The 17,356-nt window shown below is 50.6% G+C and overlaps 11 pseudogenes; all 11 read right to left on the bottom strand.

Moving 5' to 3' along the window:
- Positions 1 to 139: 139 nt before the first annotated feature.
- LOC130348582 (5S ribosomal RNA) lies at positions 140 to 259 on the bottom strand (annotated as a pseudogene).
- A 284-nt stretch (positions 260 to 543) lies between these two features.
- LOC130343239 (5S ribosomal RNA) lies at positions 544 to 663 on the bottom strand (annotated as a pseudogene).
- A 272-nt stretch (positions 664 to 935) lies between these two features.
- Positions 936 to 1,055, bottom strand: LOC130327101 (5S ribosomal RNA; annotated as a pseudogene).
- Positions 1,056 to 5,546: 4,491 nt separating this feature from the next.
- LOC130329810 (5S ribosomal RNA) lies at positions 5,547 to 5,666 on the bottom strand (annotated as a pseudogene).
- A 4,866-nt stretch (positions 5,667 to 10,532) lies between these two features.
- LOC130348023 (5S ribosomal RNA) lies at positions 10,533 to 10,652 on the bottom strand (annotated as a pseudogene).
- Positions 10,653 to 11,940: 1,288 nt separating this feature from the next.
- Positions 11,941 to 12,060, bottom strand: LOC130324928 (5S ribosomal RNA; annotated as a pseudogene).
- A 284-nt stretch (positions 12,061 to 12,344) lies between these two features.
- Positions 12,345 to 12,464, bottom strand: LOC130327635 (5S ribosomal RNA; annotated as a pseudogene).
- Positions 12,465 to 12,748: 284 nt separating this feature from the next.
- On the bottom strand, positions 12,749 to 12,868 carry LOC130352569 (5S ribosomal RNA; annotated as a pseudogene).
- Positions 12,869 to 13,550: 682 nt separating this feature from the next.
- LOC130352568 (5S ribosomal RNA) lies at positions 13,551 to 13,670 on the bottom strand (annotated as a pseudogene).
- Positions 13,671 to 14,939: 1,269 nt separating this feature from the next.
- On the bottom strand, positions 14,940 to 15,059 carry LOC130324885 (5S ribosomal RNA; annotated as a pseudogene).
- Positions 15,060 to 16,913: 1,854 nt separating this feature from the next.
- Positions 16,914 to 17,033, bottom strand: LOC130314433 (5S ribosomal RNA; annotated as a pseudogene).
- Between the last annotated feature and the right edge of the window lie 323 nt (positions 17,034 to 17,356).

The following is a 17,356-nucleotide window of genomic DNA, read 5'->3' as shown; positions in this document are numbered from 1 at the left end:
GGTGGCAGTCTGCGATCTGACGAGAACAGGCGCATTCAGCTTAGGATGGCCATAGACATCTTCACACCCTGTATACTGTGGATTTAAGCATCAATAAAACCTTTTCGGAATCGGAGCGGAAGGCGGCAACAGAGCAAAATGTCAACGACACCTGGGATTCCCAGCCAGTCTCCCATGCTGGTACTTACCGGGCCCTAAGCAGGGTAGCAGTCTGCGATCTGACGAGAGCAGGCGCGTTCAGCTTAGGATGGCCGTTGACAGCTTCTCGCCCTTTAAACTGTGCATTTAGGCATCAATAAATCCTTTTCGGAATCGGAACGGAAGGCGGCAACAGAGCAAAATGTCAACGGCAGCCGGGATTCCCAGCCAGTGTCCCATGTCGGTACTTACCGAGCCCTAAGATCTGTACCAGTCTGCGATCTGACGAGAGCAGGCGCGTTAAGCTTAGGATGGCCGTCGACAGCTTCACACCTTGTATACTGTGGATTTAAGCATCAATAAATTATTTTCGGAATCGGAGCGGAAGGCAGCAATAGAGCAAAATGTCAACGGCACCTGGGATTCCCAGCCAGTCTCCCATGCCAGTACTTACCGGGCCCTAAGCTGGGTAGCAGTCTGCGATCTGACGAGAGCAGGCGCGTTCATCTTAGGATGGCCATTGACAGTTTCATGCTTTTTATACTGTGCATTTAAGCATCAATAAATCCTTTTCGGAATCGTAGAGGAAGGCGGCAACAGAGCAAAATGTCAATAGCACCTTGGATTGCCAGCCAGTCTCCCATGCCCGTACTTGCTGGGCAGCAGTTTGCGATCTGACAAGAACAGGCACATTCAGCTTAGGATAGCCGTAGACGGCTTCACACCCTGTATACTGTGGATTTAAGCATCAATAAATCCTTTTCGGAATCGGAGCGGAAGGCGGCTATAGAGCAAAAGGTCAACAACACCTGGGATTCCCAGCCAGTCTCCCATGCTGGTACTTACCGGGCCCTAAGCTGGGTTGCAGTCTGCGATCTGACGAGAGCAGGCGCGTTCAGCTTAGGATGGCCGTTGACAGCTTCACGCCCTTTATATTGTGGATTTAAGCATCAATAAATAATTTTCCGAATCGAAGCGGAAGGCGGCAACAGATTAAAATGTCAACTGCACCCTGGATTCCCAGCCAGTCTCCCATGCTGGTACTTACCAGGCCCTAAGCTGGGTATCAGTCTGCGATCTGACGAGAGCAGGCGCGTTCAGCTTAGGATGGCCGTTGACAGCTTCCCACCCTGTATACTGTATACTGTGCATTTAAGCATCAATAAATCCTTTTCGGAATCGGAACGGAAGGCGGCAACAGAGCAAAATGTCAACGGCAGCCGGGATTCCCAGCCAGTGTCCCATGCCGGTACTTACCGGGCCCTAAGATCTGTACCAGTCTGCGATCTGACGAGAGCAGGCGCGTTAAGCTTAGGATGGCCGTCGACAGATTCACACCTTGTATACTGTGGATTTAAGCATCAATAAATTATTTTCGGAATCGGAGCGGAAGGCAGCAATAGAGCAAAATGTCAACGGCAACTGGGATTCCCAGCCAGTCTCCCATGCCAGTACTTACCGGGCCCTAAGTTAGGTAGCAGTCTGCGATCTGACGAAAGCAGGCGCGTTCAGCTTAGGATGGCCATTGACAGATTCATGCTTTTTATACTGTGCATTTAAGCATCAATAAATCCTTTTCGGAATCGGAACAGAAGGCGGCAACAGAGCAAAATGTCAACTGCACCCGGGATTCCCAGACAGTCTCCCATGCCGGTACTTACTGGGCCCTAAGCTGGGTAGCAGTCTGCGATCTGACGAGAGCAGGCGCGTTCAGCTTAGGATGGCCATTGACAGCTTCATGCTTTTTATACTGTGCATTTAAGCATCAATAAATCCTTTTCGGAATCGGAACGGAAGGCGGCAACAGAGCATAATGTCAACTGCACCCGGGATTCCCAGCCAGTCTCCCATGCCGGTACTTACTGGGCCCTAAGCTGGGTAGCAGTCTGCGATCTGACGAGAGCAGGCGCGTTCAGCTTAGGATGTCCGTTGACATCTTCACGCCTTGTATATTGTGAATTTAAGCATCAATAAATATTTTTATTAATCGGAGAGGAAGGCGGCAACAGAGCAAAATGTCAATGGCACCTTGGATTGCCAGCCAGTCTCCCATGCCGGTAACTGCCGGGCAGTAGTCTGCGATCTGAGGAGAGCAGGCACGTTCAGGCTTAGGATGGCCGTTGACAGCTTCACACCCTGTGTATTGTGGATTGTGGATTTAAGCATCAATAAATCCTTTTCCGAATCGGAGCGGAAGGCGGCAACAGATTAAATTGTCAACTGCACCTGGGATTCCCAGCCAGTCTCCCATGCTGGTACTTACCAGGCCCTAAGCTGGGTAGCAGTCTGCGATCTGACGAAAGCAGGCGCGTTCAGCTTAGGATGGCCGTTGACAGCTTCACACTTTGTATACTGTGGATTTAAGCATCAATAATCAATTTTCGGAATCGGAGCAGAAACAGAGCAAAATGGCAACTGCACCCGGGATTCCCAGCCAGTCTCCCATGCTGGTAGTTACCAGGCCCGAAGCTGGGTAGCAGTCTGCGATCTGACGAGAACAGGCGCATTCAGCTTAGGATGGCCATAGACATCTTCACACCCTGTATACTGTGGATTTAAGCATCAATAAATCCTTTTCGGAATCGGAGCGTAAGGCGGCAACAGAGCAAAATGTAAACGACACCTGGGATTCCCAGCCAGTCTCCCATGGTGGTACTTACCAGGCCCTAAGCTGGGTATCAGGCTGCGATCTGACGAGAGCAGGCACGTTCAGCTTAGGATGGCCGTTGACAGCTTCTTGATTTTTATATTGTGCATTTAAGCATCAATATATCCTTTTCGGAATCGGAACGGAAGGCGGCAACAGAGCAAAATGTCAACTGCACCCGGGATTCCCAGCCAGCCTCCCATGCTGGTACTTACCGGGCCCTAAGCTGGGTAGCAGTCTGCGATCTGACGAGAGCAGGCGCGTTCAGCTTAGGATGGCCGTTGACAGCTTCTCACTTTGTATACTGTGCATTTAAGCATCAATAAATCCTTTTCGGAATCGGAACGGAAGGCGGCAACAGAGCAAAATGTCAACGGCAGCCGGGATTCCCAGCCAGTGTCCCATGCCGGTACTTACCGGGCCCTAAGATCTGTACCAGTCTGCGATCTGACGAGAGCAGGCGCGTTAAGCTTAGGATGGCCGTCGACAGCTTCACACCTTGTATACTGTGGAGTTAAGCATCAATAAATTATTTTCGGAATCGGAGCGGAAGGCAGCAATAGAGCAAAATGTCAACGGCACCCGGGATTCCCAGCCAGTCTCCCATGCCAGTACATACCGGGCCCTAAGCTAGAGCAGTCTGCGATCTGACGAGAGCAGGCGCGTTCAGCTTAGGATGGCCATTGACAGCTTCATGCTTTTTATACTGTGCATTTAAGCATCAATAAATCCTTTTCGGAATCGGAGCAGAAGGCGGCAACAGATTAAAATGTCAACTGCACCCGGGATTCCCAGCCAGTCTCCCATGCTGGTACTTACTGTGCCCTTAGCTGGGTAGCAGTCTGCGATCTGACGAGAGCAGGCGCGTTCAGCTTAGGATGGCCATTGACAGCTTCATGCTATTTATACTGCGCATTTAAGCATCAATAAATCCTTTTCGGAATCGGAACGGAAGGCGGCAACAGAGCATAATGTCAACTGCACCCGGGATTCCCAGCCAGTCTCCCATGCCGGTAATTACTGGGCCCTAAGCTGGGTAGCAGTCTGCGATCTGACGAGAGCAGGCGCGTTCAGCTTAGGATGGCCGTTGACATCTTCATGCCTTGTATATTGTGGATTTTAGCATCAATAAATATTTTTATTAATCGGAGAGGAAGGCGGCAACAGAGCAAAATGTCAATGGCACCTTGAATTGCCAGCCAGTCTCCCATGCTGGTAACTGCCGGGCAGCAGTCTGCGATCTGAGGAGAGCAGGCATGTTCAGGCTTAGGATGGCCGTTGACAGCTACACACCCTGTATATTGTGGATTTAAGCATCAATAAATAATTTTCGGAATCGGAGCAGAAGCAGAGCAAAATGTCAACTGCACCCGGGATTCCCAGCCAGTCTCCCATGCTGGTACTTACCAGGCCCTATGCTGGGTAGCAGTCTGCGATCTGACGAGAGCAGGCGCGTTCAGCTTAGGATGGCCGTTGACAGCTTCACACCCTGTATACTGTGGATTTAAGCATCAATAAATCCTTTTCGGAATCGGAGCGTAAGGCGGCAACAGAGCAAAATGTTAACGACACCTGGGATTCCCAGCCAGTCTCCCATGCTGGTACTTACCGGGCCCTAAGCTGGGTAGCAGTCTGCGATCTGACGAGAGCAGGCACGTTCAGCTTAGGATGGCCGTTGACAGCTTCTCGCACTTTATACTGTGCATTTAAGCATCAATAAATCCTTTTCGGAATCGGAACGGAAGGCGGCAACAGAGCAAAATGTCAACGGCAGCCGAGATTCCCAGCCAGTGTCCCATGCTGGTACTTACCGGGCCCTAAGATCTGTACCAGTCTGCGATCTGACAAGAGCAGGCACGTTAAGCTTAGGATGGCCGTCGACAGCTTCACACCTTGTATACTGTGGATTTAAGCATCAATAAATTATTTTCGGAATCGGAGCGGAAGGCAGCAATAGAGCAAAATGTCAACGGCACCCGGGATTCCCAGCCAGTCTCCCATGCCAGTACTTAGCGGGCCCTAAGCTGGGTAGCAGTTTGCGATCTGACGAGAGCAGGCGCGTTCAGCTTAGGATGGCCATTGACAGCTTCATGCTTTTTATACTGTGCATTTAAGCATCAATAAATCCTTTTCGGAATCTGAGCAGAAGGCGGCAACAGATTAAAATGTCAACTGCACCCGGGATTCCCAGCCAGTCTCCCATGCTGGTACTTACTGTGCCCTTAGCTGGGTAGCAGTCTGCGATCTGACGAGAGCAGGCGCGTTCAGCTTAGGATGGCCATTGACAGCTTCATGCTTTTTATACTGCGCATTTAAGCATCAATAAATCCTTTTCGGAATCAGAACGGAAGGTGGCAACAGAGCATAATGTCAACTGCACCCGGGATTCCCAGCCAGTCTCCCATGCCGGTAATTACTGGGCCCTAAGCTGGGTAGCAGTCTGCGATCTGACGAGAGCAGGCGCGTTCAGCTTAGGATGGCCGTTGACATCTTCACGCCTTGTATATTGTGGATTTTAGCATCAATAAATATTTTTATTAATCGGAGAGGATGGCGGCAACAGAGCAAAATGTCAATGGCACATTGAATTGCCAGCCAGTCTCCCATGCTGGTAACTGCCCGGCAGCAGTCTGCGATCTGAGGAGAGCAGGCATGTTCAGGCTTAGGATGGCCGTTGACAGCTTCACACCCTGTGTATTGTGGATTTAAGCATCAATAAATCCTTTTCCGAATCGAAGCGGAAGGCAGCAACAGATTAAAATGTCAACTGCACCTGGGATTCCCAGCCAGTCTCCCATGCTGGTACTTACCAGGCCCTAAGCTGGGTAGCAGTCTGCGATCTGACGAGAGCAGGCGCGTTCAGCTTAGGATGGCCGTTGACAGCTTCACACTTTGTATACTGTGGATTTAAGCATCAGTAAATAATTTTCGGAATCGGAGCAGAAACAGAGCAAAATGTCAACTGCACCCGGGATTCCCAGCCAGTCTCCCATGCTGGTACTTACCAGGCCCGAAGCTGGGTAGCAGTCTGCGATCTGACGAGAACAGGCGCATTCAGCTTAGGATGGCCGTAGACATCTTGACACCCTGTATACTGTGGATTTAAGCATCAATAAATCCTTTTCGGAATCGGAGCGTAAGGCGGCAACAGAGCAAAATGTTAACGACACCTGGGATTCCCAGCCAGTCTCCCATGCTGGTAATTACCGGGCCCTAAGCTGGGTAGCAGTCTGCGATCTGACGAGAGCAGGTACGTTCAGCTTAGGATGGCCGTTGACAGCTTCTCGCACTTTATACTGTGCATTTAAGCATCAATAAATCCTTTTCGGAATCGGAGCGGAAGGCGGCAACAGAGCAAAATGTCAACGGCAGCCGAGATTCCCAGCCAGTCTCCCATGCTGGTACTTACCGGGCCCTAAGCTGGGTAGCAGTCTGCGATCTGACGAGAGCAGGCGCGTTCAGCTTAGGATGGCCGTTGACATCTTAACGCCTTGTATACTGTGGATTTAAGCATCAATAAATATTTTTTTTAATCGGAGAGGAAGGCGGCAACAGATCAAAATGTCAATAGCACCTTGGATTGCCAGCCAGTCTCCCATGCCCGTACTTGCCGGGCAGCAGTCTGCGATCTGACAAGAACAGGCGCATTCAGCTTAGGATAGCCGTAGACGGCTTCACACCCTGTATATTGTGGATTTAAGCATCAATAAATCCTTTTCGAAATCGTAGCAAAATGTCTACAGAGCTACAGAGCAAAATGTCAACAACACCTGAGATCCCCAGCCAGTCTCCCATGCTGGTACTTACCGGGCCCTAAGCTGGGTAGCAGTCTGCGATCTGACGAGAGCAGGCGCGTTCAGCTTAGGATGGCCGTTAACAGCCTCACTCTCTTTATACTGTGCATTTAAGCATCAATAAATCCTTTTCCGAATCGGAGCGGAAGGCGGCAACAGATTAAAATGTCAACTGCACCCGGGATTCCCAGCCAGTCTCCCATGCTGGTACTTACCAGGCCCTAAGCTGGGTAGCAGATCTGACGAGAGCAGGCGCGTTCAGCTTAGGATGGCCGTTGACAGCTTCACACTTTGTATACTGTGCATTTAAGCATCAATAAATCCTTTTCGGAATCGGAACGGAAGGCGGCAACAGAGCAAAATGTCAACGGCAGTAGGGATTCCCAGCCAGTGTCTTATGCCGGTACTTACCGGGCCCTAAGATCTGTACCAGTCTGCGATCTGACGAGAGCAGGCGTGTTAAGCTTAGGATGGCCGTCGACAGCTTCACACCTTGTATACTGTGGATTTAAGCATCAATAAATTCTTTTCGGAATCGGAGCGGAAGGCAGCAATAGAGCTAAATGTCAACCGGGATTACCAGCCAGTCTCCCATGCCAGTACTTACCGGGCCCTAAGCTGGATAGCAGTCTGCGATCTGACGAGAGCAGGCGCGTTCAGCTTAGGATGGCCGTTGACATCTTCATGACTTGTATACTGTGGATTTAAGCATCAATAAATATTTTTTTTAATCGGAGAGGAAGGCGGCAACAGATCAAAATGTCAATAGCACCTTGGATTGCCAGCCAGTCTCCCATGCCCGTACTTGCCGGGCAGCAGTCTGCGATCTGACAAGAACAGGCGCATTCAGCTTAGGATAGCCGTAGACGGCTTCACACCCTGTATATTGTGGATTTAAGCATCAATAAATCCTTTTCGCAATCCGAGCAAAATGTCTACAGAGCTACAGAGCAAAATGTCAACAACACCTGGGATTCCCAGCCAGTCTCCCATGCTGGTTCTTACCGAGCCCGAAGCTGGGTAGCAGTCTGCGATCTGACGAGAGCAGGCGCGTTCAGCTTAGGATGGCCGTTAACAGCTTCATGCACTTTATACTGTGCATTTAAGCATCAATAAATCCTTTTCCGAATCGGAGCGGAAGGCGGCAACAGATTAAAATGTCAACTGCACCCGGGATTCCCAGCCAGACTCCCATGCTGGTACTTACCAGGCCCTAAGCTGGGTAGCAGTCTGCGATCTGACGAGAGCAGGCGCGTTCAGCTTAGGATGGCCGTTGACAGCTTCACACTTTGTATACTGTGCATTTAAGCATCAATAAATCCTTTTCGGAATCGGAACGGAAGGCGGCAACAGAGCAAAATGTCAACGGCAGCCGGGATTCCCAGCCAGTGTCCCATGCCGGTACTTACCGGGCCCTAAGATCTGTACCAGTCTGCGATCTGACAAGAGCAGGCGCGTTAAGATTAGGATGGCCGTCGACAGCTTCACACCTTGTATACTGTGGTTTTAAGCATCAATAAATTATTTTCGGAATCGGAGCGGAAGGCAGCAGTAGAGCTAAATGTCAACCGGGATTACCAGCCAGTCTCCCATGCCAGTACTTACCGGGCCCTAAGCTGGGTAGCAGTCTGCGATCTGACGAGAGCAGGCGCGTTCAGCTTAGGATGGCCATTGACAGCTTCATGCTTTTTATACTGTGCATTTAAGCATCAATAAATCCTTTTCGGAATCGGAACGGAAGGCGGCAACAGAGCAAAATGTCAATGGCACCTTGGATTGCCAGCCAGTCTCCCATGCCGGTAACTGCCGGGCAGCAGTCTGCGATCTGAGGGGCAGCAGTCTGCGATCTGAGGAGAGCAGGCACGTTCAGGCTTAGGATGGCCGTTGACAGCTTCACACCCTGTATATTGTGGATTTAAGCATCAATAAATCCTTTTCCGAATCGGAGCGGAAGGCGGCAACAGATTAAAATGTCAACTGCACCCGGGGTTCCCAGCCAGTCTCCCATGCTGGTACTTACCAGGACCTAAGCTGGGTAGCAGTCTGCGATCTGACGAGAGCAGGCGCGTTCAGCTTAGGATGGCCGTTGACAGCTTCACACTTTGTATACTGTGGATTTAAGCATCAATAAATAATTTTCAGAATCGGAGCAGAAACAGAGCAAGATGTCAACTGCACCCGGGATTCCCAGCCAGTCTCCCTTGCTGGTACTTACCAGGCCCGAAGCTGGGTAGCAGTCTGCGATCTGACGAGAACAGGCGCGTTCAGCTTAGGATGGCCGTTGACAGCTTCTCGCCCTTTATACTGTGCATTTAGGCATCAATAAATCCTTTTCGGAATTGGAACGGAAGGCGGCAACAGAGCAAAATGTCAACGGCAGCCGGGATTCCCAGCCAGTGTCCCATGCCGGTACTTACCGGGCCCTAAGATCTGTACCAGTCTGCGATCTGACGAGAGCAGGCGCGTTAAGCTTAGGATGGCCGTCGACAGCTTCACACCTTGTATACTGTGGATTTAAGCATCAATAAATTCTTTTCGGAATCGGAGCGGAAGGCAGCAATAGAGCAAAATATCAACGGCATCCGGGACTCCCAGCCAGTCTCCTATGCCAGTACTTACCGGGCCCTAAGCTGGGTAGCAGTCTGCGATCTGATGAGAGCAGGCGCGTTCAGCTTAGGATGGCCTTTGACAGCTTCATGTTTTTTATACTGTGCATTTAAGCATCAATGAATCCTTTTCGGAATCGGAGAGGAAGGCGGCAACAGAGCAAAATGTCAATAGCACCTTGGATTGCCAGCCACTCTCCCATGCCCGTACTTGCCGGGCAGCAGTCTGCGATCTGACAAGAACAGGCACATTCAGCTTAGGATAGCCGTAGACGGCTTTACACCCTGTATACTGTGGATTTGAGCATCAATAAATCCTTTTCGGAATCAGAGCGGAACGCGGCTACAGAGAAAAATGTCAAAAACACCTGGGATTCCCAGCCAGTCTCCCATGCTGGTACTTACCGGGCCCTAAGCTGGGTAGCAGTCTGCGATCTGACGAGAGCAGCGCGTTCAGCTTAGGATGGCCGTTGACAGCTTCACGTCCTTTATACTGTGCATTTAAGCATCAATAAATCCTTTTCCGAATCGGAGCAGAAGGCGGCAACAGAGCAAAATGTCAACTGCACCCGGGATTCCCAGCCAGTGTCCCATGCCGGTACTTACTGGGCCCTAAGCTGGGTAGCAGTCTGCGATCTGACGAGAGCAGGCGCGTTCAGCTTAGGATGGCCGTTGACATCTTTACGCCTTGTATATTGTGGATTTAAGCATCAATAAATATTTTTATTAATCGGAGAGGAAGGCGGCAACAGAGCAAAATGTCAATGGCGCCTTGGATTGCCAGCCAGTCTCCCATGCCGGTAACTGCCGGGCAGCAGTCTGCGATCTGAGGAGAGCAGGCACGTTCAGGCTTAGGATGGCCGTTGACAGCTTCACACCCTATATGTTGTGGATTTAAGCATCAATAAATCCTTTTCCGAATCGGCGCGGAAGGCGGCAACAGATTAAAATGTCAACTGCACCCGGGATTCCCAGCCAGTCTCCCATGCTGGTACTTACCAGGCCCTAAGCTGGGTAGCAGTCTGCGATCTGACGAGAGCAGGCGCGTTCAGCTTAGGATAGCCATTGACAGCTTCACACTTTGTATACTGTGGATTTAAGCATCAATAAATAATTTTCGGAATCGGAGCAGAAACAGAGCAAAATGTCAACTGCACTCGGGATTCCCAGCCAGTCTCCCATGCTGGTACTTACCAGGCCCGAAGCTGGGTAGCAGTCTGCGATCTGACGAGAACATGCGCATTCAGCTTAGGATGGCCGTAGACATCTTCACACCCTGTATACTGTGGATTTAAGCATCAATAAATCCTTTTCGGAATCGGAGCGGAAAGCGGCAACAGAGCAAAATGTCAACGACACCTGGGATTCCCAGCCAGTCTCCCATGCTGGTACTTACCGGGCCCTGAGCTGGGTAGCAGTCTGCGATCTGACGAGAGCAGGCACGTTCAGCTTAGGATGGCCGTTGACAGCTTCTCGCCCTTTATACTGTGCATTTAAGCATCAATAAATCCTTTTCGGAATCGGAACGGAAGGCGGCAACAGAGCAAAATGTCAACGGCAGCCGGGATTCCCAGCCAGTGTCCCATGCCGGTACTTACCGGGCCCTAAGATCTGTACCAGTCTGCGATCTGACGAGAGCAGGCGCGTTAAGCTTAGGATGGCCGTCGACAGCTTCACACCTTGTATACTGTGGATTTAAGCATCAATAAATTATTTTCGGAATCGGAGCGGAAGGCAGCAATAGAGCAAAATGTCAACGGCACCCAGGATTCCCAGCCAGTCTCCCATGCCAATACTAACCGGGCCCTAAGCTGGGTAGCAGTCTGCAAACTGACGAGAGCAGGCGCGTTCAGCTAAGGTTGGCCGTTGACATCTTCACGCCTTGTATACTGTGGATTTAAGCATCAATAAATATTTTTTTTAATCGGAGAGGAAGGCGGCAACAGAGCAAAATGTCAATAGCACCTTGGATTGAAAGCCAGTCTCCCATGCCCGTACTTGCCAGGCAGCAGTCTGCGATCTGACAAGAACAGGCGCATTCAGCTTAGGATAGCCGTAGACGGCTTCACACCCTGTATATTGTGGATTTAAGCATCAATAAATCCTTTTCGGAATCGCAGCAAAATGTCTACAGAGCTACAGAGCAAAATGTCAACAACACCTGAGATTCCCAGCCAGTCTCCCATGCTGGTACTTACCGGGCCCTAGGCTGGGTAGCAGTCTGCGATCTGACGAGAGCAGGCGCGTTCAGCTTAGGATGGCCGTTAACAGCTAAAGGCCCTTTATACTGTGCATTTAAGCATCAATAAATCCTTTTCCGAATCAGAGCGGAAGGCGGCAACAGAGCAAAATGTCAACGACACCTGGGATTCCCAGCCAGTCTCCCATGCTGGTACTTAACGGGCCCTAAACTGGGTAGCAGTCTGCGATCTGACGAGAGCAGGCGCGTTCAGCTTAGGATGGCCGTTGACAGCTTCTCGCCCTTTATACTGTGCATTTAAGCATCAATAAATCCTTTTCGGAATCGGAACGGAAGGCGGCAACAGAGCAAAATGTCAACGGCAGCCAGGATTCCCAGCCAGTGTCCCATGCCGGTACTTACCGGGCCCTAAGATCTGTACCAGTCTGCGATCTGACGAGAGCAGGCGCGTTAAGCTTAGGATGGCCGTCGACAGCTTCACACCTTGTATACTGTGGATTTAAGCATCAATAAATTCTTTTCGGAATCGGAGCGGAAGGCAGCAATAGAGCAAAATGTCAACGGCAACCGGGATTCCCAGCCAGTCTCCCATGCCAGTACTTACCGGGCCCTAAGCTGGGTAGCAGTCTGCGATCTGACGAGAGCAGGCGCGTTCAGCTTAGGATGGCCATTGACAGCTTCATGCTTTTTATACTGTGCATTTAAGCATCAATAAATCCTTTTCGGAATCGGAACGGAAGGCGGCAACAGAGCAAAATGTCAACTGCACTTGGGATTCCCAGCCAGTCTCCCATGCCGGTACTTACTGGGCCCTAAGCTGGGTAGCAGTCTGCAATTTGACGAGAGCAGGCACGTTCAGCTTAGGATGTCCGTTGACATCTGCACGCCTTGTATATTGTGGATTTAAGCATCAATAAATCCTTTTCGGAATCGGAGCCTAAGGCGGCAACAGAGCAAAATGTCAACGACACCTGGGATTCCCAGCCAATCTCCCATGCTGGTACTTACCGGGCCCTAAGCTGGGTAGCAGTCTGCGATCTGATGAGAGCAGGCGCGTTCAGCTTAGGATGGCCGTTGACAGCTTCTCGCCCTTTATACTGTGCATTTAAGCATCAGTAAATCCTTTTCGGAATCGGAACGGAAGGCGGCAACAGAGCAAAATGTCAACGGCAGCCGGGATTCCCAGCCAGTGTCCCATGCCGGTACTTACCGGGCCCTAAGATCTGTACCAGTCTGCGATCTGACGAGAGCAGGCGCGTTAAGCTTAGGATGGCCGTCGACAGCTTCACACCTTGTATACTGTGGATTTAAGCATCAATAAATTCTTTTCGGAATCGGAGCGGAAGGCAGCAATAGAGCATAATGTCAACGGCACCTGGGATTCCCAGCCAGTCTCCCATGCCAGTACTTACCGGGCCCTAAGCTGGTTAGCAGTCTGCGATGTGACGAGAGCAGGCGCGTTCAGCTTAGGATGGCCGATGACAGCTTTTTGCCCTTTATACTGTGCATTTAAGCATCAATAAATCCTTTTCCGAACGGAAGGCGGCAACAGAGCAAAATGTCAACTGCACTTGGGATTCCCAGCCAGTCTCCCATGCCGGTACTTACTGGGCCCTAAGCTGGGTAGCAGTCTGCGATTTAACGAGAGCAGGCGCGTTCAGCTTAGGATGTCCGTTGACATCTGCACGCCTTGTATATTGTGGATTTAAGCATCAATAAATCCTTTTCGGAATCGGAGCCTAAGGCGGCAACAGAGCAAAATGTCAACGACACCTGGGAATCCCAGCCAGTCTCCCATGCTGGTACTTACCGGGCCCTAAGCTGGGTAGCAGTCTGCGATCTGATGAGAGCAGGCGCGATCAGCTTAGGATGGCCGTTGACAGCTTCTCGCCCTTTATACTGTGCATTTAAGCATCAGTAAATCCTTTTCGGAATCGGAACGGAAGGCGGCAACAGAGCAAAATGTCAACGGCAGCCGGGATTCCCAGCCAGTGTCCCATGCCGGTACTTACCGGGCCCTAAGATCTGTACCAGTCTGCGATCTGACGAGAGCAGGCGCGTTAAGCTTAGGATGGCCGTCGACAGCTTCACACCTTGTATACTGTGGATTTAAGCATCAATAAATTCTTTTCGGAATCGGAGCGGAAGGCAGCAATAGAGCAAAATGTCAACGGCACCTGGGATTCCCAGCCAGTCTCCCATGCCAGTACTTACCGGGCCCTAAGCTGGTTAGCAGTCTGCGATGTGACGAGAGCAGGCGCGTTCAGCTTAGGATGGCCGATGACAGCTTTTTGCCCTTTATACTGTGAATTTAAGCATCAATAAATCCTTTTCCGAACGGAAGGCGGCAACAGAGCAAAATGTCAACGGCAGCCGAGATTCCCAGCCAGTGTCCCATGCCGGTACTTACCGGGCCCTAATATCTGTACCAGTCTGCGATCTGACGAGAGCATGCGCGTTAAGCTTTGGATGGCCGTCGACAGCTTCACACCTTGTATACTGTGGATTTAAGCATCAATAAATTCTTTTTGGAATCGGAGCGGAAGGCAGCAATAGAGCAAAACGTCAACGGCACCCGGGATTCCCAGCCAGTCTCCCATGCCAGTACTTACCGGGCCCTTAACTGGGTAGCAGTCTGCGATCTGATGAGAGCAGGCGCGTTCAGCTTAGGATGGCCTTTGACAGCTTCATGTTTTTTATACTGTGCATTTAAGCATCAATAAATCCTTTTCGGAATCGGAGAGGAAGGCGGCAACAGAGCAAAATGTCAATAGCACCTTGGATTGCCAGCTAGTCTCCCATGCCCGTACTTGCCGGGCAGCAGTCTGCGATCTGACAAGAACAGGCACATTAAGCTTAGGATAGCCGTAGACGGCTTCACACCCTGTATACTGTGGATTTAAGCATCAATTAATCCTTTTCGGAATCGAAGCGGAAGGCGGCTACAGAGCAAAATGTCAACAACACCTGGGATTCCCAGCCAGTCTCCCATGCTGGTACTTACCGGGCCCTAAGCTGGGTAGCAGTCTGCAATCTGACGAGAGCAGGCGCGTTCAGCTTAGGATGGCCGTTGACAGTTTCACACTTTGTATACTGTGGATTTAAGCATCAATAAATAATTTTCGGAATCGGAGCAGAAACAGAGCAAAATGTCAACTGCACCCGGGATTCCCAGCCAGTCTCCCAAGCTGGTACATACCAGGCCCGAAGCTGGGTAGCAGTCTGCGATCTGACGAGAACAGGCGCATTCAGCTTAGGATGGCCGTAGACATCTTCATACCCTGTATACTGTGGATTTAAGCATCAATAAATCCTTTTCGGAATCGGAACGGAAGGCGGCAACAGAGCAAAATGTCAACGGCAGCCGGGATTCCCAGCCAGTGTCGCATGCCGGTACTTACCGGGCCCTAACATCTGTACCAGTCTGCGATCTGACGAGAGCAGGCGCGTTAAGCTTAGGATGGCCGTCATCAGCTTCACACCTTGTATACTGTGGATTTAAGCATCAATAAATTATTTTCGGAATCGGAGCGGAAGGCAGCAATAGAGCAAAATGTCAACGGCACCTGGGATTCCCAGCCAGTCTCCCATGCCAGTACTTACCGGGCCCTAAGCTGGGTAGCAGTCTGCGATCTGACGAGAGCAGGCGCATTCAGCTTAGGATGGCCATTGACAGCTTCATGCTTTTTATACTGTGCATTTAAGCATCAATAAATCCTTTTCGGAATCGAAGAGGAAGGCGGCAACAGAGCAAAATGTCAATAGCACCTTGGATTGCCAGCCAGTCTCCCATGCCCGTACTTGCCGGGCAGCAGTCTGCGATCTGACAAGAACAGGCACATTCAGCTTAGGATAGCTGTAGACGGCTTCACACCCTGTATACTGTGGATTTAAGCATCAATAAATCCTTTTCGGAATCGAAGCGGAAGGCGGTTACAGAGCAAAATGTCAACGGCACCAGGGATTCCCAGCCAGTCTCCCAAGCCAATACTTACCGGGCCCTAAGCTGGGTAGCAGTCTGCGATTTGACAAGAGCAGGCGCGTACAGCTTAGGATAGCCATTGACAGCTTCATACTTTTTATACTGTGCATTTAAGCATCAATAAATCCTTTTCGGAATCTGAGCGGAAGGCGGCTACAGAGCAAAATGTCAACAACACCTGGGATTCCCAGCCAGTCTCCCATGCTGGTACTTACCGGGCCCTAAGCTGGGTAGCAGTATGCGATCTGACGAGAGCAGGCGCGTTCAGCTTAGGATGGCCGTTAACAGTTTCACGCCCTTTATACTGTGCATTTAAGCATCAATAAATCATTTTCCGAATCGGAGCGGAAGGCGGCAACAGAGCAAAATGTCAACTGCACCCGGGATTCCCAGCCAGTCTCCCATGCCGTTACTTACTGGGCCCTAAGCTGGGTAGCAGTCTGCGATCTGACGAGAGCAGGCACGTTCAGCTTAGGATGGCCGTTGACATCTTCACGCCTTGTATATTGTGGATTTAAGCATCAATAAATATTTTTATTAATCGGAGAAGAAGGCGGCAACAGAGCAAAATGTCAATGGCACCTTGGATTGCCAGCCAGTCTCCCATGCCGGTATCCGCCGGGCAGCAGTCTGCGATCTGAGGAGAGCAGGCACATTCAGGCTTAGGATGGCCGTTGACAGCTTCACACCCTGTATATTGTGGATTTAAGCATCAATAGATCCTTTTCCGAATTGGATCGGAAGGCGGCAACAGAGCAAAATGTCAACTGCACCCGGGATTCCCAGCCAGTCTCCCATGCCGGTACTTACTGGGCCCTAAGCTGGGTAGCAGTCTGCGATCTGACGAGAGCAGGCACGTTCAGCTTAGGATGGCCGTTGACATCTTCACGCCTTGTATATTGTGGATTTAAGCATCAATAAATATTTTTATTAATCGGAGAAGAAGGCGGCAACAGAGCAAAATGTCAATGGCACAATGCCAGCCAGTCTCCCATGCCGGTATCCGCCGGGCAGCAGTCTGCGATCTGAGGAGAGCAGGCATGTTCAGGCTTAGGATGGCCGTTGACAGCTTCACACCCTGTATATTGTGAATTTAAGCATCAATAGATCCTTTTCCGAATTGGATCGGAAGGCGGCAACAGATTAAAATGTCAACTGCACCCGAAATTCCCAGCCAGTCTCCCATGCTGGTACTTACCAGGCCCTAAGCTGGGTAGCAGTCTGCGATCTGACGAGAGCAGGCACGTTCAGCTTAAGATGGCCGTTGACAGCTTCACACTTTTTATACTGTGGATTTAAGCATCAATAAATAATTTTCGGAATCGGAGCAGAAACAGAGCAAAATGTCAACTGCACCCGGGATTCCCAGCCAGTCTCCCATGCTGGTACTTACCAGGCCCGAAGCTGGGTAGCAGTCTGCGATCTGACGAGAACAGGCGCATTCAGCTTAGGATGGCCGTAGACATCTTCACACCCTGTATACTGTGGATTTAAGCATCAATAAATCCTTTTAGGAATCAGAGCGGAAGGCGGCAACAGAGCAAAATGTCAACGACACCTGGGATTCCCAGCCAGTCTCCCATGCTGGTACTTACCGGGCCCTAAGCTGGGTAGCAGTCTGCGATCTGACGAGAGCAGGCGCGTTCAGCTTAGGATGGCCGTTGACAGCTTCTTGCCCTTTATACTGTGCATTTAAGCATCAATAAATCCTTTTCCGAACGGAAGGCGGCAACAGAGCAAAATGTCAACGGCAGCCGGGATTCCCAGCCAGTGTCCCATGCCGTTACTTACCGGGCCCTAAGATCTGTACCAGTCTGCGATCTGACGAGAGCAGGCGCGTTAAGCTTTGGATGGCCGTCGACAGCTTCACACCTTCTATACTGTGGATTTAAGCCTCAATAAATTATTTTCGGAATCGGAGCAGAAACAGAGCAAAATGTCAACTGCACCCGGGATTCCCAGCCAGTCTCCCATGCTGGTACTTACCAG

Source organism: Hyla sarda, chromosome 1 (genome assembly GCF_029499605.1).
Source record: "Hyla sarda isolate aHylSar1 chromosome 1, aHylSar1.hap1, whole genome shotgun sequence".
Classification (NCBI taxonomy): domain Eukaryota; kingdom Metazoa; phylum Chordata; class Amphibia; order Anura; family Hylidae; genus Hyla; species Hyla sarda.
This window is presented reverse-complemented; position numbering and strand designations above follow the sequence as displayed.